Genomic DNA, 27,818 nt, shown 5'->3' on the forward strand with positions numbered 1-27,818 from the left:
ACAGGGTCTTTTTTTCATCTTGTTCATGCTCCTGTGTCCTGTAATGACAACTATATATCAGCATATGGGCTACAAATAGTGTTGTGATAACTGAAACAAATATAACCTAACACATAAAGATAAGCTTTAAATTTTTTGCTTCCATTCCATTTCTGACTGAGAAGGAGCACCCCAGACTGGATTCAGCTCGCTTTTGCACATCCATCTATGACTGCTGTCATTGAGCTGATTTCCATGGATAATTTTGACCTATGGGCTAAAAAACTACATTACTAAAACCCACATGGCTACATGGCTGTATTATGGCAGATATTAACAGAAGCGGTTAGCAGAATAGGAGATTACAGCTCTTTATTTGACTAAAAACCTTTCAAAATCAAAATAAAGTGTTTACATCATTGTGGCTAGTGATCCATTGGCGCAATGCTCACCCCAAATTCATTATGAACAAATCGTCAGAACTATCCCTTGTGACTGCTTCAGATGGAGCATGATTAAATGCAGAGGAAACACATTACTGAGAAGATGAATCATAATTCTGCAGAATTAAATCAATGGCTTTACACTTTTCAGTTGGACATTGAGGGGTGATCAAAAATGTTACTCATACAAACAAGTGAGCAAATGAATCATATACACAGCTTGAACAGGAAAAATATACTTAAAATTCAACCAGCAGTAACACCGACTATCAAGGAAACAAAGAGGAAAATCTGAAAATGTTTCCCAAGGTAAAATTTTCAAACTTTGAAATACAAAGTTTTTCCATCACTTTTGATATTATGGTTTGGAATAAATGTAATAATTTTAGAGTGGTTGGATGGCTCATTTGAAATAAAATTTTAGTACCTTCAATCTAGCTCTATGCAGACAGGATAGTAACCACCTCACAGCAACAAGGATGAGATGACCTAACTGGTATGACTTAAGCCAGTCCAGTCACTTGAGGTGTGTGGACACAGGGTACCCCATGTTGATGTCTCAGACAACTTAGGCCCTTACAGATGGCATTAGACACCTCTGCTTAAGCAGCTGAATCAGCTGAATGTGATTTTGCCCTCCTAATTTAGACAGCTAACTTAGAATCATAGAATCCCTTAGGTCAGAAAAGCCCTCAAAGATCATTAATTCCAACAGCTAACCCAGTACCGCTTTGTTCACCACTAAACCATATCCTCAAGTGCCTCATCCATGTGCCTTTCGAACACTTCCAGGGATGGTGATATCACTTCCATGGGCAGCCTCTTTCAATGCCTGATCACCCTTTGAGTGAAGAAATTTTTCCTAAAATCCAATCTAAACCTCCCCCAATGCAATCTGAGGCCATTTTCTCTCAACCTGTCACTGTTTCCTGGGAGAAGACCAACACTCATCACCAACTTGAACTAACAAATCAGTTAAATACCAGAGTGCCCTGATTCGATAGCAGAGAAAAGCCATCACAAAGAAACCCTGCTCACTGAACTTAATTCATCAGGCTTCTATCTATAGGCTCTCCCTCTGGAGTCCGTGAAAAATGCTTTAATCCCCAGTTATGCTATGCAACTGAAGGTTGGATGGGAAATAAGGTCTTTCTGATCTCACTTAACAGGCTGATGCTGTTGTGCTATGCTGTGTTAGACAACAAGCTGTCAGCCTTCCTGTCCACTCAAGCCAGCACACACACAACCAGCAAGGAGTGCCCATGCAGCCAGGACATGTCAGCAGTGCCCAAGACAGAGCTGCCAGGCTCACCTGTTCTTTGTGCCTGTGCACAGATCCAGTCACAGAATCAGAGAATCGTTCAGGTTGGCAAAGATCTTTAAGAACACAGAGTCCAACTGTTAACCCAGCACTGCCAAGTCCACAACTACACCATCCCCTCTGCTGTTTCATAATGCACAGGAGGTCCAAATCACAGTTGATCTCCAAGTCATTTTTCACCCTTGACTGGTATCCTTAAAGGATATTGGAGCAAAAAGGTCAAAGCTGGGAATGTATGAAAATGAACTGGTCCTACCAGGACTGAATTTAGAAGTATTCACTGTGCTTCCTTCTTTAGAAGATTCTCTTTCCAAAGCTGCCAATCCAATTCTGTCATAAAGCGCAACTGATTAAAAATGTAAAAGTTACTTTAATGCAGACTGAGAACATGAGTTCTTTAGAACAGATTATCTCTATTACATAGGCAAACCTAGCATCAAAAAGCATGTAGCCATTACCTAGTATTTCCTCATTAATTAGCATATTAGCAACATTGCTCTTTGAAATCACTGATAGATAATATAGATAAGTCTCACAAACTTTTCTTCCTGAAAAAAATGTAAGTATTTTTAGGGATGACAGAGCTGATAGCAAGGTTATATACTGAGGAAAAAAAGAATGCACTCATTAATATTGATAGAAATTGCAAAATGAGTAAAAAGGACAAAGCAAAAGGAATGCTGGCTGTCTCAGAGGAGACTCTATGTCCCCAGTACAGGAACCTCATTATTATTTCATGACCTTAATGGCAAGACTCTGAGCTTTGTGTATGTCCTTCATAACTAAAAATTAATTATAAACACAATCCAGTAAATCTTAGCAAGGCAGCAATTGAAAGTCATTAGCATTTTCTTCTAGTTTTGACTTTATTTATACAGTATAATAGTTCTGCAACACAGCAATGTAAAACATACAACTTTCCATGAATCTCAAATATGAATCACAGCATATGGTCTTTCTGTTAAAAGGTAAGCCAGAGGGAGGCAGGAAGGGAGAGAGAGAAAGCCTCCCATGCTAAAGGAATGCACAATTTTATCATTTCATACATTAAAATAATTTGAACAATTTTTTCCAACTGTTTTTCAATGAGGGCTCTACTGGAATAAATTTTTATAAAAACTGGCTGTTGCCATGCCATCATAAAACTGACAAATCGCTCAGTTGAATCCATGTGTGCACACATGCTTTTTTTCTTTTTTTGTAAAATAATAAAAGGTATTAAAAGAAAAAAAAAAGAGAGAGAGAAAGCAACATACAGTTGAAATTTCTGTAGCATTTACCATGACCAAAAATAATAAAATCTATACTGAAGAAAGGGGAGAAAATAAAAGAGATCTATGCAATTCATCACACATTCATAGTACTACATCATCCATGAGAACTTCAGTGCCTCATCCTGCAAAGGACAACAGGCAAGGTACACAAGTCTATTGTGTATTGGGCTTTTTTGATTTAAAGAGATGGCTGCTTTTCAGGTCACTTTCTCAGGAGTTATATTTTTGGTGATGACAAAGAAAAAGCAAGCAACATTTTTGGTTTGGATATCAGTGCATGCAGAACTCCTTCGGCAAAGTACGTGGAAAGCTGTTACAGAAGAACAGCTCTGGGACAGGCCATAGCAATACACTGGACAAAATCACTGGACGAAATATATGAAAGAAAACAAATGAAAGCTATATAAAGATTAAAATTATTACAAAATTCACAAAAAATACTGTCTGAATTCCTACAGTTTATCAACTACCAGGAAAAAGCAATTGATGGAGGTTGCTAAGCCCAGACAAGCTGACTCAGAAATCTCTTCAAAGGTCTCAAAATTGCAAATCTAAAATATCAGCCCTGCAGTTCCACTAAATTGTCTAGGAAAATAAAATTTTGTTCTGATTCACTCTCCACCTTTGTTAGATAAGGACTCCCTCAGGAAACTATTTTAGAACACCTAGCAAGAAAAAGACATTATTGTAGGCTATGTATCCTGGAAAGTATGAAATATAACTCTAATTCTCAAGGGGCAGAATGTTTTTCCCTAACTTAGGGCTGTCTGTCACTGAGTTGACCATAGGAATAGTTGAGGTCTATGGAAGCAAACTACAAAGGTGCTGGATATAAAAGGAAAAGTAACCATGAAAAGATGTGTTCATTTTAAAGCAAAGTTGAACTTGCAGAGACAACCCTGAGGCTCTTCTCAGAGCCGATCAGGGAGGATGTCTCCAAAAGGAGGAGGGAACTGTTGGAGGTAACAGGCAAGGACAGAGAGCCTGGACAGCCTTCACACAGCTGTGCCTTTCACAGCAACTGCTACTCCCGGGTGACAAGATACAGAAGTGAGTGAAATATTTTTATTCCCAGCCATGATACTAAGCAGCTGCAACTGCACTGGCAGCTACCCTGGACTATTTAAGTCTGTAGAATCTGGAAAGCTAGAAATATAAAACACTGCCTTCCTTGGCATTACCTCATGATTACTGCACTCATCACTGGAGAATGTGGAGGCAAAAAGGTTTAAGATTAAAATGGTTGTTGCTCTCTCTAAAGATTCCAGAGTTTGAGAGTGACTTTGGGGATGATATAATCTCTTTCATATTTCTTACACTTCTGCAATAAGGTGCACAAATTAAACTGCTGCTAACAAAGAACAAAAGTATCCTAATGACAAATAGAAAAATATCCTTCCTGTATTATCAAACACCCTCTTCACCACTGAATTGCACCCACAGCTTTTTTAACAGCAAAACAGACATCTCCAGATAGCGATTCAGCAAGTTTGATCTAAGACACTTCTCCTAGGATGGGATGAGTCATACTTTGGAGGTGCTGTTCTCTCTCCATTGACTCTCCAGACTATCATGTCTAATAATCACTGATTAAATTAGCTTTCCTGAATTTGTCTGATCCCTTTTTGGCCACATTTATATCTTGGTCTCCACAACATCCTGTGGAAATCAGTTTCATAATTTAATTAAATGTTATACAATAATTTCATTGGTGACCCTCTTTCTTGCACTGTGAGAAACAGTGACTATTTCTTATTCACCTGCTCATCATCAGGCATGAAGCAGCCAGACCCTTTCCAGCCTATGGTCCACGTTCCTAAACAATTTTACTCCCTTTTTTTAGGTTTTTTTACAAATTTATCAATTCTTTATCATGCAAGTGACTATAATTACAGATAGGATGCTCCACATGCTTATACAATCGAAGATGTTTCTATTTTCCTAGTATTTCCTAGTCATTTAAACTGCTATTTGACATGAATAGATAATTTCAGTGATCTCTCCTCATTAATGCCCAGTTCCTCTCCTGATTTCTACTAGTTAAAATATAGTCATCAACATACTTTGTCCCACAGACGTTACCTTCCTCCTTTTGCCAACAAATTCACCTGAAATTTTATCTTCTCAATATTCAGTATTACATAATCATGCTGCAGCAATTTATAGTCTGATTTAAGTCCAAACATTACAGGTAACCTCAAATCATAAGCAAACCTTTTCACTTCACTAGCCAACTCCACAAGTTATTTATGAATATATTTCATCTTTTCCTCCTCTATCCATAAATCATAAAAATGTGGGATAATTGTCTTTCAAATGAATTCAAAAATTCAAAACTACACCGAAGATTGCTTAAATATGCTGTTATCATTAAAGGCTAAAAACTTGATTAAATATTTCAGAGTCTTATATTTTAACAGCCTAGGAAGAAGTGTCATGATCATTTAGGACAGAAATAGTACAATTTCACACACAAATTCCTGGTTCATCTCTAATCTTTGTTATTGAACAAGAGTACAGTTTTTGGATAAGGCACCTGGTCTTGAGTCAAAGCTTGAAAACAACGGACAATCTACCAGGTCTGCAGTTGGATCAGGCTCTACTTACAATAAATGCTACATTGATAGAGCTGTTAATTCTCTCTGGCGTGATAACACAGGAGAAAAGTTATAGGAAATTAAGGTTGTACCTTAGGAATAAACTAAACGGTGGAATAAAATATAATAACAAAAAATCCCCAAATCCCCTGAACCTGGCATCACAAAACAGAGTAATGTTAAAAACTATTGTGGCACTTGTCGGGAGTTTGGAACATCTACTAAATCAAATCAGAGGACGTAATATAAGAACTGTTGCCTGCCAGAAGGCAAAGAACTGTTTGAGCTGGTTATACTTGTCGCACTCCTTTTTTTTGTCCTTTCTTTTTTTTTTTTTTTCCCCTGAACTACTCCCCAAAGACTCAGTATAAAAAGAACCTGTTACAGAATGCCCTCTGGAAGTGAACAAGACTCCAAATGATGGCCTTCTGGTAGCGATATTTTTCCATCTCCACGACAAAAGAGAATACAGAACACATGGTATTCAGGATATCTGCTTTTTCATGGTGGAAAAATCCCTTTATCTTTCCTGATCAGAGCAGCACTGTTATTAAAGCCAAGCAAAAAGGGAGGGGAGTGACTGTGTGTCAAGAAACAGACTCAAGAAAAAGGATCAAAAATCTCTTTTGTTACTTATAAAGTCTGTATTATTTTTTGTGGGAAAATATGCATATCTCAGAATGGAAAAATGTAGATTTCAAGGCAAGTGGTATAAGGAGTAAGCTTTCCAAAGACATGTGAGTGCTTCTAAGGGTCTGGACTATTGGCTAATGTAGACTTGTCTAATTGCCTTGTTTCATTTCTGTTCAAGGAAGTCAAGGTGATGTTCAGTATAAATCAAGCATCTCTCCGGCAGCTTGAGTGCTCTTAAGAAATCTCACCAGGTACCTAAATAGCTATGCAAATCTCATCTCAAGTATTTAGTTGCTGCCTTCCTTGCTCAAAATGCAACTTAAACTCTGTCACCTTTACTTTCTAAGGATATGACACCAGCATACAAAGCAGGCCAGACACTGAACTTCTTAATGCTGGTCTGTGCATCCATGCCTTGTCTTACGTGGTACCACTTCTTAACATTTCGAAGGTCCCAATTTCTCACTCACTGCCACTGTGAAACATTCAGGTTGGCATTTGATTCTTCATAAAAATAGTCAGGTCCATGAATAATCCCATGTCATAATAATGTTAGTCCTGGGGAACAGTGAGTGCCAAGCTGTAAGCGCACGATAACAGAGTGGGAATGTGCCTGAACAGCCCAGTGAAATGACTGGCTACAGTGTTGCTGAGAAACAACACCACGTATATGGATAAACACACAGAATAAATATAGGCCAAGCTGGTTTTATTATGTAGACATGCTTAGCATTAAGAATGCCTACACAGTATTACCATGGCTCTGCTGTCAGACAGACAAAGGTAACAGCAAACTGACTGTAAATCTCAGGCCCATCTTGTCACTGTTCTTCCCTGTCCAATCTTTTCCCTGTATTTTTGACTCCCTCGCAGCACACTTGCCAAGCCAGTCCCACCACATCTGTATCAGCCCATCCTGACTCTTTCTCCAACTTTCCTTCCCTCCTTCCTTCCTTCCTTCCTACCTGATTCTTATTCCCTACCCACTGCCAATTCTCATGACCCTAGTGTTTTATCTGTACTTTGACTTTTTGATCTTTTCATCAGCAAAAGCAGTGAAAGCAGTGACATTCATAGCCTGCAAGGTGGATGCATAAAGGAAAAAAACAGAGGCAGGCTTGTTTAAGCTGCAGAGGAGTTCATCTGGGCAACATCTTATTGACATTTAAACAGTCTTGGCATCTTCAGGCACAAAGATAACCACTCCCAAAGAGCGGAGAGTGATGGATGCCCAGGTTGCCAGCAGGGCTGTCACCATCTCTCAGCGAGGTAGAGAATCAGTGGGAGGGACAGTGGCAGGACTCAGCATGTTTAAATAATGCTGCACACCATACAATATTGGAGAGCATTTTATATTAAAAAACAGGTTATAAAGCCTAAGTGAATTATGCAGCTTATAATTATGTCATGTAAAGCATAAACAACCGAAGGCAGCCATCAAAGAAACATCATGATTTACAGGTGGCAGGTGCAGATGCATGGGGGAGGGCCAGACTAATACAAATGTTTCCCTCACATGTGGGCAAACGTGGGGTTTGAAAGCATAAGTGTACTCCTCTGGCTACCCAAAATCACCACAGACTTGTCAGAGGAGAAAACACTCATGGGGAAAGCCTAAAGGCTTAAATTGGGTTTGCTTGTTTTTCCCAGAACAAATGCAGAAATAAGCCTGACTATTGCTGCCAGTCTGCCCCTGATAAAAGGATAAAATAAAAATGGAAAAGGCATCGGAGTCAGAGATGTCACTAGCGTTTGCACTTTCTCTTTTAAAAACTAGCTATGCTTCCCAACTAAGGCAATCCATCTACGTCCTGAGGACCTCACTGCCACCGTCCAAGCTCGCTTGGCCCCGGCAGATGAACCTCAGGATTAAAGGGTGGGCTCAGTTCCGCACACACTGTGTCTCACCTAAAAAATCCAATGCGCAGGCTGGAAGGTGGAAAGACCTTCCCCGGTTCTTCGTTCGCGAAGAGACTGGCCATTATGCTTCCCAAGGAAACCTTCTCAGAACATCTAGGAAAAACCTTTCTTAAGGTTAAGGGGAGCATTCAAATTATTCCTCTGCTCTGCTTGCCATATAGATCTGTTTCAAAAAAAAAAGCCATGGGAAAGACATGAGGAGCTGCAATCTCCCAAACAACCAAACAATTACCATCTTGAAGTTCCCCTTAAATCAGTCCTTGCCACCAAATAAAGCTATTTGACAGTCTGATTATTCTTTGCTGATGTCATACTTCCACCCTATTCCAGTATCGGTGCTGCAAGCTTTCTTAGAAACAATTTTTCTTTAACTTGAAAGGAGCTACATTGATTTATGACTCCAAGCACATGGCCAGAATCCAGAAAACCATCCAACTGCCACTTTTTAACTTAGTCTGTTCCATCAAGAAACTGAATTAAAATGTTTTTATTATTATTAATGATTACAGTAAATAACAAAAATGTCACAATTTTTAAAACTTTCATACAAACAGAAATAACAGAAAACTGAGCATTTGTATTATTAATGCCAAACCACTTGAAATTATTTCAAAGAAAACCAATAGAAGACTCTTCTCTAACAGGGCATCCACAAATCATGCACAGAACAGGGAAGTTAATATAGTCAGTGGCAGGGAACTTGATTAATCCAGGCTAATTCTACCTGGGTGGTAGCCATTAGCAATTGGATATCTAATCTAAACTAGTCATCAAGGCTCCAGTGCTCAACAGAGAGAAACAGGGACGCAATTCACAAAGAGGCAATTCATCCCATACTAAAAGTATATATACAAGGTAAGTGGGATTAATTGCTCTCTGGAAATATCTGCTTTTGTCTGATTAACAAAAAAGCCTACATAATTAGACTAAACATTAAACTCCTAGACAGCTAGAATGGCATGGAAAAAAAAAATTCAGAGCTCAGATGGAGCTGACTCTCCCAGTTCGGGGACAACTGCAGAGCCTACAGCCAAACTGTGCTTCAAGCCTCGTGACCCAAACCTCAGCACTACCTGGGGGGTGAAGCCCAGTGAGGAGGTAGCGGACCTTTGCTGAACTTGTGGAACAAAATACCAGCTTGATGTTACAGCAGCCCCTGCAGACACTCTTCCCAAGAAATTGTCTTTCTGTCAACAGAGCCAACTTGTTTCAAGCAGCAGATTTACTAATGAAAATTGCACAGCTTTATGTTCTCTGACTTCTCTGAACATCTTCATATATTCATTCAGTTAACAAGCTTCTTCTGGATGAAAAATCGGGACTATGTTAACTTAATTATTTTTAAAGGTATTTTTGATAGCTTTGAGAAGTTAGTACCACTGCTGACACTTCCATGGGGAATGGTGTAGTATTAACTGGCTCCAGCCCTTAGTAATTAACCTACAGGAGAGAACACAAACATTTCTACAGTATTGTATTTCTATAATTCTATAAACTAGTTTTGTATACATGTATCAGCAAAAGTTAACTTTAGAAAATAGCATCTATCTGGTGTTACACAATGAATTAGTTACAACTCTACTGCATCTACAGTGCTTAGTTTGAAGCACCCAGAGATAGGTAAGTATCCTGAAAGTCCTACTTCTCCAAACAGCACAGGTCATTTTGACATTTTTTAAGAGGACTAACTTACCAGGCATCTAAGCACAGTGTAAATTAATTAAATGGGTTGAAGCAAATCCAGTCACAGCCAAGGGTCCCACGTTACTCTCTTTACTTCAGGTCTCATTACATATTTCTCTAGATTCTTGCTTTTCTTAAAGAATTGTCCTCTGAATATAGAACTGGCATGCAATCATCACTAACTTCAGCCTTACTTAAGCTTCTTTGATTTGCTTTCAACCATGACATATACTCACTTTGTCCTTGCTTTTGTTCTCTAAAGCAGTTTATAAAACTTGAAAAAATGACTGCTTTGTATAATATGGAAAATAACTGTGCTGTGAGGAACAATACCAAGGCTGAAAAGCCTAAAATTAGACCTGTAAGCTTTGCTTTCATTGGCAGCGATGTGTGAACATTCATACTGTCCCAATCCCACATTCTACCTCTTCTGTTCTTGCTAAACACACTACTTTCTGAAAAACACTGAAGTTTAAAATTAGCAAACATGTATGATTCAAGGGTATACTGACCTTGGTGATGGGCTATTTGGATCACCTTTAGGCTTTAATAGTGAATTATAAGATCAGCTATTTTCAAAAGAAGAGAAGAAAAAGCATTTGCAAAAGAAAAAGCTGAACATCTCTGAAATGGTGCCTGGAATAATCTTGTAATTTCTAGGTTGCTCTTTATTTTCCCCTCCTGAGAAAACTGAAAGGCAAATCTAGCAGCTGTATTTTTCTACTCTGAAAGCAAACTGGTGAGGAGATATGCAGTGTATAAAGTCACTGGTGCTGGGCAACACAGGACTAACAGGGATAATTTAGTCATAAAAGGTTAGCATCTATGATATACCCATTCCCTTCTCAGCTATACTCATTCTGTTCCTACTGCAGTCAACAGAGGGAATAAATAAGAGCAAAATGTATCCAAAAGGTCAAACCTCATGGATTTTCAACTGAAGAAAGCCACAGAGAGGCTAAAGTGAAACTGATGCTTGCTACTGCCTTAAAGATAATTCAAGCAGTTGCTAATGTAGTGTTTATTTTGAGTGTCTCCACATGGAATTTCAGGATAAAATATGAAGTTGGCAGTGAGCCTGAAGGGGGTATAGTCAGAGCAGTCCAATTTCAACAGACTATCAAGATGAACTGTTGGGAGTTATTTTACAGGTTTATGGCTATAGCTCACTCTGAAGCACAGTGTTATTAATATTTGTAGAGCACTTTGATATAAATAGCAACACTACATCCACCACCTAGATACCTGCGGTATGCTCTGACAGAGCACTTTTTAGATAACCAAATACCATTAAATGCACCACAAAGGCTATACTTGAGTTAGGATATTAGATATAGATGTAATGCAACAGTTATTTACCCATCAAAATGCTGATGTGGATCTGTAATGCAGCCCTAACATTAGCAGCCTTAGGCACTAAATTAGGGGTGATTTTCTGTCAGAAAACAGAACAAATTCTAGCACCGTTACAGCTAACAAGGAGTCAAATAGTTTCTTGGGAGTTAGGACCAGGGGAAGCCTAGATAAAACTGGTCCTATTCATTGTTTCCCACTGGAAAATCTGTGGCCATAAAAAGTAATGTTTTCAAAATAAGACAAAGAGCATCTGGAGAACACTATTTATTTCATCACACTGATCTTCTCAGTATTTCCTAATGTTTCCTACACCCTGGAAATAGCGTAGGTTGTCCTTCAAGCTTCACTTACCAAGCAGCAAGCTCCACGGTCACACAGTGGCATTTCAGACAATGTGAGTTTTTGGAAAAAGAACCGAGGTTGATTGCACCACCAAGACAAAATGGAGATGTGAACCATCAATTGGCTCATGAGAGGGCTGTCATGGCATGGAAATCCTGGGAAAAGTAAATACACCTTTCTCTGGATCAGGAAGTTTTGTCCTAGTTCCAGCCTCAGGATGAGGTAATTTCTTCCTGGGACAGCCCTTCTTTTGTGCCTAACAAAGCCAGGTAATTGTCTCCTGGATTTTGTGGGTAAGAACACGATGTGCAGTAAGACCAGTTATGGAGCTGTGGTTTCAGTCTCAGGCTCAGCTTTCTTGTCTATGTACAGGAATACAAACTGCTTTTACTGCCTTGGTAACTGGTATTTTTCAAGTTTTTGTAATTCTTCCAAACACTTGTAATGACTCAATCACTGCGAACATGTCTATACTTGAACAATAGTTCAAATTAAAATTGGCAGTGGATATAACTACAAAAGGTATTCCTGAGAATTTTATGGTGATAACATTCTCATTCCTTTTTTCTCTTCAGGAAAGCATCTTATTCATAAAGTTATGTTTCCAGTGAATTCCCTACACTTAGAATGTTTCTACATAGAACTGTTTTGGAATAGCTTTTCCCAAAGAACATCAAGTAGTATTCCTCTTTGCTATTCAGTTTGTTTACAAAAATGTGAGCTCTCATTTTACATAGAATCACAGAATTTGGGTTGGAAAGGACCTTACAGATCATCCAGTTCCAATCCCCTTGCCATGGGCAGGGACACCTTCCACTAGACCAGCTTGCTCAAAGCCCTATCCAAACTTGGAACTCCCTGGGATGTGGCATACACAACTTCTCTGGACAACCCATTACAGTGTCTCACCATGTTCAGAGTGAAAAATTTCTTCCTAATATCTAATCTAAACCTGCGTTCTATCACTCCATGCCCTTCTAAAAACTCCCTCTTTGGTACTGGAAGACTGCTATAAGATCTCTCCAGAGCCTTACACATAGAAGGTATAAGATCCATGGACCTATATATTAACAGAAATACATTTCATATTCTTTATTAATTATGATAATGGTAGCCAATAGTAGAATTTTTTACTGTGAGAGTGGTGAAGCACTGAAACAGGTTGCCCAGAGAAGCTGTGGATGCCCCACCCCTAGAGGAGTTCACCACCAGGCTGCATGGGGCTTCGAGTAACCTGGTCCAGTGGAAAGGTCCATTCCAATGCAGATGATTCTATGATTTTATTGTAAGTGCACTGGAAGGAGATTTACCACATGAAAATAATCAAAACTGTTAAAGATTCTACAGTGAGCTGTAGAATCCTTTTTAAAATATTTAAATGAAATGAAATTAAATTTACTTTAAAAGAATTCCCACAGATCCCTAAATCCCCATACAGTCACATTTGTGCTGAATACTTTATAAAATTTATGTACTCCATACTATACCATATGCAGGTTCTGCACAGAGGCAGGAGGTAGATTTGCAAATTCCTTCATGAATAATGCAGGTAAATGTCAGTTAGGCTCTCCTGGAGACAACTTACAGAGCAGAAGTAATGGCACAATATCCTGAGTCTGTGTGCAAACCAGACAAGTAAGAAACTTTCCCTCCAAGGTTCACTCAGACCTTGGTTAAACCTGTGACCTGGGCACAACTGGTATGGGATGTTTGTTTCCTAGGAAAAAATGGGTTATCATTCAAGCTGTCTGTGCTGTCGTCAGGTTTTTATTCTCTTGGTGTATCTTCATGGTAGGTGCCAGTTGTCACTAAACTGCTGGATGCCGAGCTGAGTTGTGCACTGGGCTCCCAAACTGCCCCAGCTCCTGGCTTGTCCCTGGGGTGATTCTTCCCAAAGCCCAAGGGTAGCTGGCTGTGCCCACACCAGATGCAGAAGCAGGACCTCAGCAGCATCCTCTGTGCTTCACTTCACACCACCCATTGCCCAGCCAAGGAAATATTTATTTCAGTTCAAAGCAGTCTAGACATAACAGTGCAGAAGCACTGGAGATTATCACCTGACACAAAACCAGGAGAAATCATCTCATAAACTTCAGAGAAAAAATTGAGACAGGTTGAGTAAGCTTCATGCTAGTGAATATATTCCTCTCATAATCTTCTTTTTGAACAGTTTCTTCATCTGCTCACCCAGAAGGGCTGCTTGCTGCTTCTCACCAGCCATATTCTGCCTTTCCACTATTTGTGTCTTGTTTTCATTTTGGCTGAGATTAGGATAGATATGGAGAAATCCTTGCAGGAATGGCAAAGTGCAGTTTGCTGCCCAGGAAGAGAGGTAGGATAATCGTGTCCTCCCTGCTTGTTCATCTGCTCCCCTGGAAGCAAGTTATACTGCAGCAGCACATTAAGGCATGTGCTGATGGAAAAAATAAGTGAAGTATCAAGTGACTGAGCCCTTTCAGCTAGCCATGGGATGAAGGGATGCTCCATCCAAAACAAAGTCCCACTACAGCTAATGCCTATCTTTAAATTTTTCATTTAGAATGATAAAAATTTCCATTCAACAGTTTGAAACTACAGGAGCGGAATAAAATTGGCAAGTTCTTTTGTTTAAAAGCAACCAGACTCTGATGTTCTACTTTTAGAATACCCACCTAAGCCGGAAAGTTTGCTGTAAGACCTCTGAGTCTTGATGTGCTGAAAAAAAATTGTGCAACCAACTCTTATATATGGCAGATTTTCTTATTTTGTCTTCCACAATGTGGACTTGGCTGACAGCACTTAATGACAACTTAATGAAGCGTGAACTGGCTTATATCCAGAGTGATTTGTGCTCAACTGACTCCACTTTTGAATATTTTGCCATGATAATAAATGGCGAGCAATGATCAGCCACAGTTGGTCAAAGAAATAACAGATTTTTCAAAGGAAAAACAGGGAGCACACAACTTCTGGGCCATTCCACATAAAATACATACCTTTTGTTTTCTTCTGCTTTAGTACTTTTAAAAATACTATTTTTACCAGGTCTTGGTCTTTATATTGTCACACTCATTCCCCTCTGAAACAAGCAAGAACAAATAACAGCCACTCCTGCCAACTCTTACTGCAGTGACAAATCTCAGGCACAACCCATAGATTAGAAGAATGTAACTGGTTATGCCTGTTCACTGCATTGTACTGAGAAATCTTCACATTTCTGTTCATTCACAGTCAAAACGATTTCCAGGTAATGCTTCATATGTCCAAGGGGAAAAGCTACAAAGCCTTTCTGAAGTGGAAATTGTCTGTACATCACAGGAGAGCTCTACCATTTAGCTGCACAGTATGAAGCACACTGGTCAGCTTCATGCTTCTTTTTAAAGGATAACTTCAAATCCAAATGAAAAACTGGTCAACCTTAATTTTTCATAGTATTTTGATCACCCTATGTGCACGGGCAATGAACATGCTGACACCTGTATTTTATTATGCAAAAGCCTAAGAAGGAAAAATATGTCAAGGACTATGGTTAAACTAATAATTAAAACTGATGTAAGAATTGTATGTAAATGCAATATAATGATCCAATTAATCCAGTTTAATTAAAACCCAGAGAGAACAGAGACATGCACCTCCTCACTATCTCCTTAAAGAGACAAATCCGTGCTCTGCAGCCCAATCCTCATCAGATTTAGTCCAACTGGATCATCATTATCACAGCACCACCTGACAAATCTCAGCAGTAAAACCTGGGAGACATGTAAATACCTGCTTATTTCCACTTTATGAATATACCAAAATTAGACTGGAGGTGATACTAATGATTTGAATTTAAGCTATACAGTAATTATTACTTTTAGTTCGTTAATAATTTTGTTTAATTTTTAGCTCATCAGGTACACACAAGCACTTTTGTAAGAATTTATAAGATTAGCCTATATTACTAAACTGCACTGTTTAGCTTCCTACCAAGTACCTCAAAGAGCCGAGAAGAAAGACAAGCCTAAGCAACAAGTCACAGTCAGACAATGATAACAACTCTGCACTGGTCCCATTGCATCATGGGAGGATGATTACACAGTGATTTTAATCTGACATAATCCAGTTCTGCTGCCAAAAAAGGTTATACTCTCCAAAGAACCATATTCCTTAACAGAAATAACATCCTTGCTTAACGCCTTATGTATATTCTAGGATTTGTACGGCCATGTGCAAGGTAGTATAAGAAAAAAATGGTCATGCCACTCCACCTAGAAAAGAAACTAAGGGTCATTTAAGCGAGCTAAACCACAAGAAATAGAGAAGGGTAATAGGAAAGTGAGGTAACAGGGAAAGCTTCCCTTTCCAGCAGATACAACCACAGAGCCCTGCCAGGAAAGCCTGGGTTGGGCTGGATGGTGAGCTCAGCTCAAGTTGGTGCCAACATTCATATTCTTGCTGTCAGGAATGTAGGTCACCTGGTGCTGAGGTAATCAGACATCATGTTTCACTCAGGACAGACCAGTGTCATACCTAAAAGTCCAATGGGACTCTGCTTTCACACAAATTTCTAGGTCTATATCTTCATTCTTTTAAAACCCCAGATGTGGTCACTCCACCAGCAGTTCTGGTACTATTTGTCTCACTGATAGATGCCGAAGATAATCATCAACCAGTGACACCCAAACTGCATGAGCAAATCTTCTGAGGAACAGATTGGTCTTAACTGATGTACAGGACCAAAATGCTTGTAGCTTAGAGGTGAAAAATTTACACAATTCCAAATGTTTTTCTACCTTGACTTGTAACAACTAGAAAATTTTCGAAGTTTTGTCCAGCCTCTTTCTGTTTATGCAAACTGAGCTCCTCCCATTACAGCACTGTGATCAAGCATATACATAACACAGGGTCTACAATTCACTATGAGAATCAGGGTTTTGAATTCCATCCTCTGCTTTGCCATTAATTTTCTAAAAGCTCCTGGACAAGGTATGTTTCTGTTTTCTGCCTGATCATGTAATACAATGTGAATTTAATCATGTTAAATTCTATAAATCTTCCAATACTGTAGTTGTGATATTCCATTCAAAACTGACATCATCAGTGAAAAAGTACATGGCACATTTGTATTTAATACAAATGCAAAACAACAAGCAACTTGTCACATAAATTCTTCAAAATCAGGGCTCCAAACAGGTTTTTACTTCAGAAAAGCAGGATTTTTAAAAGCAGCTGTTCAGTCATAAGATCAATGAATCATATGATGAGAGAACATATAAAGTCTTATGCAAATACTTCACATTTTATTTTTCAGTCCTTCTCCTCACTTAGTTTCATGTACCGAATGCCTCTAGATGAGCAAATTCCCCTGCACCCACACAGAGCTCAGCGCCAGAGAGAGCCTGCACTGGGGGTGTTTCTCTGGTCATTTTTAGGACTTACTTGTATGTGACTTAAAACCATCTCCATTCTCCTTCCTCTTCTCCAACAGCAACATCTATCACCCACCTCACACACAATATAAGAAAAGTTACCACAGTGATAATACTTATTGGCATCTCAGTAATGCTTCCCCTGAGCATGGAACTCAAACACTTCTGCCATAGCACAGTTCTGATACAGTTTGTATATCATTATATCCAAAGAGGCAGTTCAGAGAAAAGCAGCAACAATCCACTGGATTTATCTCTAACTTCAATGTTTCCTGCAAATTCAAATTTTCCCTGCAAAGTTTTCTCACAACAGAGAATGAGAAAATCATGAGAAGTGGTGAATCTGTTAGTAGTTCTCACATTAATCACCCTTTTTGTGAGAGACTGTCCATTCCTCGGTCTTTCCTAGATGTTGACATCTTTGCCTTCTGCTAACTTCAAATGCTATCCTATTCTTTTTCCTCACTCCCCCCTTCCTTGTTGATTTATTTAGAATGAATCTTCCTAGCACTGAAATCCTCACAGATCTGATCCTGCCTACATCTCTGACATGATTCATGATCACAACTTCTCCTTTTCCCCGAGTCTCATCTCCTTAAGGCTATGAGCTTGCTGAACACTCACACCTACATTTCTAGTCAACTCTGTGTGTTCAAAGCAACAGATTTCCCCATATATTTAAATCTAATCACTCACAGAAGTGTTTTCATGGTTCAGGATGTACTTTATACTATTCAAATCCACTCCCTGATCTAATGTTTTTCCAGTAGGGATCAGATCAGCTCACAGAATGAGTCCTTACATTTGTATGGCCTTGGACTTTGGCCCAGCTTCTTCAGGATAGGATTGATTTAGAAATCTCTACTTCACATTTAACTCTATGGGAATTTTTAATAATGAAGCACCATCAAGCCATCCTTCCATGTGTTCCTAAAGATTTTCCGAGGTCAGTACTTGTAAATGGTGCTGCTGATGCCCACTGATGGCATACATTTCTTCTCACTGTACAACCACATCTAACTCACTTTTACTGTAATTTTAATTTCTGAAGCATGGCAAGTTATCATAGCATAGTTGAGATGGTGACTTTGTCCCCGTAACTTGTGTGAATTTCCTACCTTTATAGGGTTTTTTGTTTATTCTCAGATTCTACATTTATAGAAGAGCACCTCATTAGTCAAGTTCCCAGAGCGATACCACAAACTTTGTTCATGCAGAACAAACAAAAAATATTAATTTCTGCAGAATTCTTGAAGGTGGTTTCAAAGGAAATCAGAAGTACAAGACTGATATGGCTACGAGATGCTGTGCAGGTCTTACTAGAATTGGGAATCTCCTAAATTACTGAGTGACAAAATGCAGAGTTGCAGAAATAAGGGAATATGTTAGTTGTCTCACACAACTTTGGATGTTGAAGCCCTTTTGAATATATCAGTGCTGTCAACAGTTAATAGTTAGGTTTCCTGGGCAATACTGAGAGTTATAATCTCCAGCTATCTCAGTAACATATAACACCAGAACAACCTTGAACGCTTCGTGAACTCTTTCTTTTATCTGGAGATGGGCTGACATTGATATATTGTTATTGGTCATCACTAATACAGTCCTGTTAGCAACAGGGAGATGCAAGCAGCTGAAATGAGTCACATATTACAAGACCTTCCAATTTATATGGAAGAAAGTGCAATTTTAAAAATATCTCTGTCTCCTCCTCAGTCAACTGTGAAATGCAAGACACCCACTAAAACTCAAGTCAGTCAGACACAGTTAATTTTCATATATTTGAAGCACATGAACTTGCAGCATTAACTTTTTTATTTTGAATTAAGTTTCTGTGTTTCACCAACATTAAATCAGCAATACAAAGTAATGACTTTGATGTTGAAATAAAAATCACACTAATATTTGATATTTACCATGGATTTCTCATGCAACAATTCAGAACCTTGTTATACTGTTTTCATTTAGTTACAGCTGCACATTACAAAAAAAATCTATAAGCAATTACAAATACTTGAAGGGGGTAATAATGTAAAATAATGTCTCCTACAAATAATAGCAGCTAAGTAGCAAACAGTTCTCTAGCTCATTCTCCTATAAAGAAAGCAAATTGCTTTATTTGCAGAACTTGCATTAATAGGTTTTGTTAAGGTAATTGACAATGTAGATGGCATTAGTTGATAGGAACATACCAACAGAAGAACATTTATAACAGTGTGTAGACATAAAAAACCACAGAGTATATTATTCTAAATTGTTGTGACGTTTTCATGTCGAATCTTCATACCCCAACATTCCACAACTCAGAAAGAAAAAAAAAATATATTTACATAGGCTGTGTTTCTATTATGCAGATTTACAAGAACATCTTGGGCCTTGCACTACAATACAGAATTAAGGCACTGAAGTGAGTGATTCCACAGACAAAGCAGACAGACACACAGAAAGAACACAGCTGTACTCAACATCTGTTCACATTGTAATGTGACTGCCTACAGACCTCCCTTTGAAAATACCAGACACCTGGTATATATCTAGAGATATCTGGATACAAACCCAGCTGTTCAGGACATATTCTAGGGTGTATCTACAGTACAGCCCAACAGCTGGAGATGAGTGTGTCTAAGCCAGCTTTGAACTCACTGGCTTTGCCACTGCAAACAACCCCACCAGGGTCAAGCAGAACGTAGTGTAACCTGCTCAAGGGCAGGATGAAGACCTGAGGATAGCCATGCTAAGCACTGCACTGCTATGTCTGGCTTGCTGCAGGTAAATCATATATTGGATTTAGAGCTAGTCTGATTATGTCAGCATACTTCTTTCACAACCCAGTGACTGCAGTATGAATGTACCCTAATTAGCTTTGCAGGAGACAAACTCAGTCACAGCTATCAGGCATGGATTGGTTCAAAGTCACTCCATGAAATCCCTGAACATTCACCTTATCTTTCTGCACACGTGTAGGTATAGTATATTTTACATGTTATTAAAATTTTAATAAAATCATTTACCCTTATAGCACTGTACATACTACTGCACTTTCTAGAACATATACACAGGCCAGATCCTTGTTTGATAAAGCTTACAATTTAAAAAGCAAACACAAAACCAGAGTTAAAATGCAAGATGAAGGAGGCATCCACCATGGTGAAACAAGCACAGCCAGGTATTGTCAAGGAGAGGGAGACTCTTAGGCAACAGGAGACCTTTGGAGCATAATCAAAGAAGACAGGAAGCAGAGCCAGAGAGCGAGGAAAAAAAGAGATCAGTAAAAGCTAAGGATGAGATAAGACATGAGGCAGAGTTAGTACGTGTTGATACTTCAGGATTACATTCTCACATAACAGAGTGGGAATCCTGATTGAGTAATGTTCACCTCTTAAACCACGTAGAAACAAGTATTACTTACTGATCTGTGTTCCAGTAGCACCTCTTTGTGGTAGACACTTGAGAAAAATATAAAAGCATCATAACCCCTTCTGACCGTCCTATTTTCCCAAAACACATGAAAGAGCATCGGGTATAATGATATTGACTGGACATGTGCTATATATTAACAATACTTGCTCAAATAACTTTTTGCATCATTATTTATTATAGAAGTTGATTTTATTTCCAGTGCTAAGACCTTGTTAAAATGTTCACCTTCACTAACTTGCAAATCAATTTTTTTCTCTACATATACCAACTTCTACTAAAAAATAAAAGCATTTTAATTTTAACTACTATCTCAAATTTCATTCTCTGAGTCATCAGTTACTTTGTATTCTTAAATATTGCAGATAAGAGCACAAAGAAATATGCTGTATTGTAAGAGCTTTTATAAACAAGATTTTCTAATTTTAGAAGACTCCATTCTGAATAAAGTCTAATTAAACCACATATTCTCTCCAATGCAGTCTACAAACAGGATAATATTCAGCTCTACTCGCTGCTATTTGATTCCATCTTACAGTAAATGATTTAATATCTATTTCTGAGTAAAAATGTTTTCTATGACGTGGAACACTAATCTTTCATTAAAATAAATAAATTCCAGTAACATATTGCCTTTGTGAAATTATTTTTATATATTTAAATCAAATCATAGGCACTTTACACGCACTTGGCTCAACAGCTCACCTATTTAAGATTAATATTCTTTCAACTATTTTGGGGATTGATTGGTTCAAGAACTCATAATGAAGACCAGAACCAAGACATGAGGCATATATTTTAACACTAAGGATAATTAATTACTAAAAAAGCTTAGAGAGAACCGAGATAAATTTTCCGTTTCCTATAGTCTTTAAATCAAGACAGATTTAAAAAACAAACAAACAAACAAAACCAACACCACAACAACAAAAACAACAACAACAACAAAAATTTCATGAACAGAAGTCTAGATAGAGGAGTCACCAAGTCAAATGCAATGGACTCTGCTAGACTTGCTTAAAATGTTCATTATTCTCCCTCGTAGAGTTAAACATTTATGAATCTAAAAGCTTTCTTCTCTAGAATACAACTTCCTACTTAGCTACAAGTTAAAACTAATTAAAGTAATTTTCATCAAAAGGTTTAGAGCCTTATATTTATTAGTCTAAAAGCTCTGTAAATTAATGTCACAGCTTGTTTTTTTTCTGAATATACTTTTCAACTTGTACAGTCAAAGGCTAGACAACCAAGGTAATCCCATTGGTTGTTATTATACTGGTTGATTCAACTCACTGGGAGTTAAAGTGATACTATATCTTATGTCTAACTATGGTATGAAAGTACCTTGACAGGACAAAAAAAAATCCAATGCCACTTATAAATCTTATGATTATGGATGTCAGTTTTTGCATCTTTTCATAAATGAACTTTGAGAAAGCCTAACTTAGTGAACAAGAAATAGGTAAAATTATTCTTTCTGGTATTTAGTAGTGTTGAATAAAAACAATTACGTTTTTCTGAAATCATTGATTATATAAGATTAAATCTGCTTTAAGCCAAACGTGATTAAAGGTTCATCTTAACTAAAAAGTTTAGTATCTCATACATATATAATAGTGTAAAAGGTATAAAAATCACCACAGCTTGTTTTCTTCCTGTACATCAGTACAGTCCCTTATAATGCTGATTATGTAGATAATCTTCCTCAAATGGCTTTGTGATGATGATTCTAAAATTCTTTATCTTCCCAGTAGAAAAACATTTTATTATAATTATCTTAAAAGATACACTTGGTCACCTTGACTTATCATTTCTCATTACTTCAAAATTCATATGTTGTTGACAAACTCAAGAATGTAGCAATCTCTTGCTTTTTCAAAACAGCGAAACTGGGATACACTGTTAAATTCTTACAGTCTGAGATTGAAAATGTGACTTCATGGGGTTTACTTCAGGGAGAAAATCTTCAGTAACATCTGTAATGCTTATTCCTTTGTCTTTGATATCATAATTTCAGAATACATCATGCTTAGATCAACAAAAGATGCAGTTGTCCTTTCACTCCCAATGAGCACTGTTTATTTCAATTAGCTGTGGTTTTACAAGTTATTTTACAAAGCATATTCTGTTCCTTAACCTCCTCAGGGGAATAATCACAAAGAAAAACAGCTTGATATTTGTATAAACACATCAGTGAAATTGCCTATCAAATGATTTTTATCTTTTCCTCTCCTTCAACTGCCTCCTTGAAACTACTTACTTTTTACAACTTTAAGCTATGAGACCATCTCTAATAATCTGCCTTAATTTCCTACATGTGTATTACTGTCCTTTGAGTCACATTCACATTGAAATGTGGAAAAGCTTTTGAAAGCAGAGATCCTGTGGAAAACATCCACATAGTTTAAAAAAAATAAAATTGAAAAAAAATGTGTATGTATTCTTAGCAATTTATAACTTACAAAGTAATATGGATCTGTAGCGCTACCCTGAGATTTTGTATTCCATGAAAAAGTATCCTTTTTATCATCTGCTTCATTATCGTTGAAAAGGTTTATAGCTATTACTCTCAGAACAATAGTGTAAAATTCAAAAGATAAGATTCTCTCTATGAAAAAAGACAAGGGTTGGAGCTGAGGTAAGAAAGCGCCGCCCTGCGATGGGAGCCCATCTGGATCCTTACATCTCACAGCACTGCATATGCTCAGAGCCTCCCCTATTCGTGCTGAATTCCTGTATCACACAACATTTTCAGCGGTGTCATGTAGGGAAGCTGTGGAGTAACTCAGGGTCTTTCCCAATACAGAAACAAACAGTGAAGAGGATAATTGATGAGGAGGAAAGTGATCTAAAGACGCACAGAGAAAAAAGAAACAAAACGACACACCGTAAGAAGAAGGAAAAAGGTCAAGGATTGTGAAAATGGCAAAAGGTATGCAAATGCAGGTAAGGGGGACCCACAAGAAAATGAGGACAGATGAATGGTCTAGGCTCATTAGAGTGAAGTCTGAGTCAAAATTAGGCACGAGAATAATGCAGGAAGATCACACGGTTGCTTTTCTCTACTAAAGACAAAATTAAAATGAAGTGCAAAATCCATGGGCAATCAAAACCACTTGGAGACAAGCTTCTTTACAGACTACTTTAACGACAAAGGATATTTAGCCCCAATCCACACTGACAAAACAACATGTATTAAAAACAAAAGGATGACGATCAGTGTGGACAACATTTAACATCACAGACAAGAAGCACAGTTACTCAGGGTAAGTGCTACGTGCTTCAATTTCAAGTACTTTAAGAACAAATTTGCCTACCATATTTTAATTTTTCTAAGTCTGACTTTAGTTAGTGTACATTGCTGTTTGATTCACAATTAGCAGATGAGCCAGCACTATTTGACAAATTGACATAAAATTCTGGAAATCCAAGGGAATCTGCAAAACTAACACATAAAATAGGAGTGTGAGGCACAGATATAATACATAAAATCCCTTAGGAATGCATAATGAAGACATAACATTAGAATTCCAAAATTGAAAAACAGAACCAGAACAACAGCTTGAAATGTAAACAATTTTGGAATCATCTACAACAAAGTCCATTATACTCATGTTAAAAGGAATCTCTGTTCTTGGATTTAGATCCCTCCTACAGCTATACTGAGTGTATAGGTGGAAAGAAAAGTCAAGAGGCCTCTACTATCCCAACACACTGAAAAGAGCAGAAATGGAGATGCAGCAGCACGGTGCTGCAGCCCTCGAGCAGGACTGTGCTGCAGGCATGCTGGGATCCCCCGTGCCCCAGACATGCTGCAGTCAGCAGGATGTCACACCCCGGGACACATGCAATGCCTTTTCCAAACAGCACCAAAGCCAGATTCATTTCACTGCTTCTATCCTGCCCAGCCAGCCTGATTCCTTCTCTCTGCTCTGCCCTACCCTCACCCACCACATCCTGGCTAGGTTTCACCTTATCATTCTGGGCAGAGAATAATATTCCTTCTGGTTGGTGCTATGGTGCGGGAGCCACAGCAGTGGAGACATCTCTGGCTTTGTTCTGTGGTTGTGAGTTACATAACACTGTGATACTCCCAATTAGATGTCGCTTGACAGAACAGCTGATGTGCTGGCAATAGCTGGATATTCCAGGACAAGAAACATGTTGAAAAATCAGTGGTGTAATTCTGTGTGCAGGTATACCTTTGCATGGGTCAAGAAGACTGGGCAACTGAGAAAACTGATTAAATATTGCAGCTCTGTGTCATAAAAGTTTGTGGATAAATAACAAGATAAGGATTCAGTCCTTAATGAAAAGGCAGAAATAATACATAACGAAGATGAAGAACATATTTCCTTAGTTTTCCTTGACATCAACATTAGCCCAGACTACTTCTTGCTTTGTTAGAATGGAGCAAAACGTAATTAAAGTTTTAATTAGAATTGATCGCAGTCCACAAACCTGAAATGGATTGTGCTGTTTGAACACCATAGTGGAAGATCTCTCAAGTAAACTGATGTTCTTAAATGAACTATGTTCTTTAAAAAGGAAAGGAATTCTCTCAAGCAATAGGGTAGTAGTGAAAACTAATGACTCTGAAAATGTGTCACAGAAACTAATACTAGTAAGCTTGTATTCTGAAAGGGCCAGTGATTATGTATTTTACAAAGACTGAGCTTCCTCATACTTATTTTTCTCTGTGGTTAATCTGTTCCATATCATATTCCAGTTGTAAAATAGGTACATCTTTTTATTCTGCATAAAGAGGTGGTGATACCTCTGAGATATGAACTTTCCAATGTATGAAGAAAGAAAATGCCTATCCAGAAACACACTGGTAACAAAATATTGCTAAAAATATTTTGCCATCAGAATTGCTTGGAGACGTACAGGTATCTCTTAAAGCCATCTGTTACATTAACATCTTCTGTACAAGAACACGGAATTTATTCATATATTTGGCCTTTTGGTAATTGGTCAAGCCTCTAATGTCCAAGTAATTACCTATCAATTTTAATGAAAAAGGTTGCTGTTTCCATCACCCTGTTATCTGCAGGTTTCCTTGTCAGCCGAAAAGCCTGGCGGTACAGGTAACCCCTCTCCTTTCCCCGGCCTTGCTGCACCGCTCCGGGCGATGCGGGATTTTGGAACGAGGTACCTCCGCAGCGCGGGAGCTCCGCACGGCCCGGCTCGAGCTGCCCCCGCCCGGCCCGTGAAAGGCGGAGAACCCTGTCCCACCATCGAACAGCCCCTAACAGGCTCCTCCTGGGGCGGGAAAGAGGGGAGTCTGAAGTGCGTAAGATCAGTTTCCCCCTCCCGCTCCCCTCCCAATCTCCGACGGTTTATCCGCACGCCGGAGGCCCGACCAGCCACCCTGGGCGGGGGGGAAGTCAAGGAGGGGCCGGGACAGGGAAACAACCATCAGAGGAAAGGCTCATGGCACTGAAGACAGGATGGAGAGTTGGGGTCGGGGGAACCTTGCAGGTGGATTCATGCAGGGAGGGGACGAGGGTTGGGAGGAGGGGGGCGTTCCCTGTTGGGGGCAGTGGGGATAGCGGGGGACTCGGAGGGGTGGGGACACCCCCGGGCCGGCGGGGGAAGCCTAGTACAGGGAGAGCCGGCGGCACGGGCAGCCCTGCGGAGAGCAGCGAGCGGCGGGGCACGACGGAACTCGCAGTGCGCGGGGACCCAGCTGTCGAGGAGAGTGGCAGTGCCGGGGGTCCCTTCCAGCAGGCCCTTCTGGAGCCGGCAGTGGGGAGACCGCAGCGCCCCCGTGTCCCGGCGCGGCACCCCGGGCGCTAGGACAGCGTCCCCACCGCACTCCCCCCGTACCGCGCCGTCGGGATCCGGCCCTTCCCGGCGGGGGCTGGAAGAGGAGGGAGTAGAAGCCCTCGAAGGATCGGGCAGGCGTTCCTCCCCTCGCCTCCTACACACAGGGCGTCTCGTTAGGAGCGACCAGCTCATCTCCAAGAGACGCTAGCGCGCAAAGTTGCGCCGGCCGGGCAGCCCCCGCCCGAGTTCCCTCCCTCCGCGGCCGCGCACATCCCGGCCCCCGCAGAGCCCCCGCACTCCTCTCCGCTCCGGTCAGCGGTGAAAACGCCTCCCTCGCTTTCCGCCCCGGCTGCTCGCGATCTGCCTCAACCTGCTCCTCCTTTTGTTTTGATCTTTGGAAATGAAATTCTCTCTCCTGCCGTCTCCTTTCCCTCCTCCTTCTCACGCCTTCGTGTCGGAGATGCCCGGGATCGCACACCCGCTTTTGTTATCTCCTCCCACCTCCATCTTCACTCCGACTGATGCCCTAGTAAATATCAGGAGCGCGGCACCTCCGCCCCGCACCTACCCCGCGCCCACCTGCAGACACCTCGCGTGTTAAATATATTAAATGACAAAATAAAAACACCCCTTACAGGCAGTAAGAAAAGCGACAGAGCGATCGCACGGATCGGGAGCACTTCCCGTGGTGTGATGACCTTGCGAGGGCTGCTCTGGCGCTTGGATTCGCACAATCTTTTTCTCCCCTTTTTCTTTTTATTTCCCTACCAGAAAAAAAGAAAATAAAAATCACGCCCTTTTTCGCTATCGCTTTTCAAACCAACACGAACGCCAAAGACTCCCACTTCCAGCAAAGCGTTTCCAAGTGCAGACTGTTACGCGACAGCTCAGCTGTCCCTTTTGATGCTGTCGATGTTTATATCCGGATCGCTGCGAGATTCGGTCCCTTCTCTCTCAACGTGTTCGCGGCGAAAATCGCCGCGGGTGCGATTTCCCTCCATCTCGCCACTGGAACAACAACTCCCGCACACGGAGCACACGAGCACCGGACCAAGTTTCCCGGCGAGGATGATCCCCGAGAGCAGCTTGAGGAGCGCTGAAGCCGCGCGGTCTCCCCGGGAGGAGCAACCCTGCGCAGGGCACCCCGACCCGCCACCGGCACCCCGGCAGCGCGGGCGGTTGCGGAGCCCGGATCCCCCACACACACCCCACCCCCCGCCCCGCAACCCTGCCGCCCCTCCCCGGCCGGTCTCCCCGCACTTACAGCGGGCGCGGGGTGTCGGGCGGTGCGGAGGGAGGGCGCTGCCCGCGGGGTCCCGCCGCGGTGCTGGGGCCGGAGGGACTCGCGGCGCCGCCTGTGGGTGCGCGCCCGCCGCCGCTCGCGCCGCAGCTCCCGATGCGCGCCCCCGCCCCGCCCCGCGCGCCGCCCGCCGCCGCCCCGCACTGCAGGACCGCCGCCCCGCGCGCCGCCCCGCGCGCCCGAGCATGCGCGCGGCGGGAGCGGCGCTGAGGGAGCGCGGCGGGAGGGAGGCAGGGACGGGGGAAGCCCCCGGGGCGGGGGGGAACGGGGGCCCCGGGAACCCGCGGGAAGTGCGGGCAGAGGGGGCTGGAGCCCCTGCGGGGGTCGGGGCTGCCCCCCGCGGCCGCCCAGGCGCCGCTCCCCGTGCGGTGCCCGGCGGGCAGCGCTTCAC

The 27,818-nt window shown here is 40.7% G+C and overlaps 1 protein-coding gene across 5 annotated transcripts in view; it reads right to left on the reverse strand.

Annotated features, from left to right (window-relative positions):
- VSNL1 (visinin like 1) overlaps positions 1–27,505 on the reverse strand; it is an 89,051-nt gene extending 61,546 nt beyond the window's left edge. Inside the window, exon 1 of one of the 5 annotated variants that reach the window (XM_027902920.1) lies at positions 27,392–27,505. The gene's annotated coding sequence lies outside the window, so the exon portion shown is untranslated. Of the gene's footprint in view, positions 1–25,513; positions 25,530–26,424; positions 26,441–26,484; positions 26,641–27,391 lie in introns of those variants that run through there. The other 4 variants (XM_027902921.1, XM_027902923.1, XM_027902922.1 and 1 more) reach the window with 4 other exon arrangements.
- Positions 27,506–27,818: the final 313 nt, after the last annotated feature.

The sequence above is a fragment of the Empidonax traillii genome, unplaced genomic scaffold (genome assembly GCF_003031625.1).
Source record: "Empidonax traillii isolate 1590-97213 ecotype Southwest subspecies unplaced genomic scaffold, ASM303162v1 scaffold922:size237273, whole genome shotgun sequence".
Taxonomy (NCBI): Eukaryota; Metazoa; Chordata; class Aves; order Passeriformes; family Tyrannidae; genus Empidonax; species Empidonax traillii.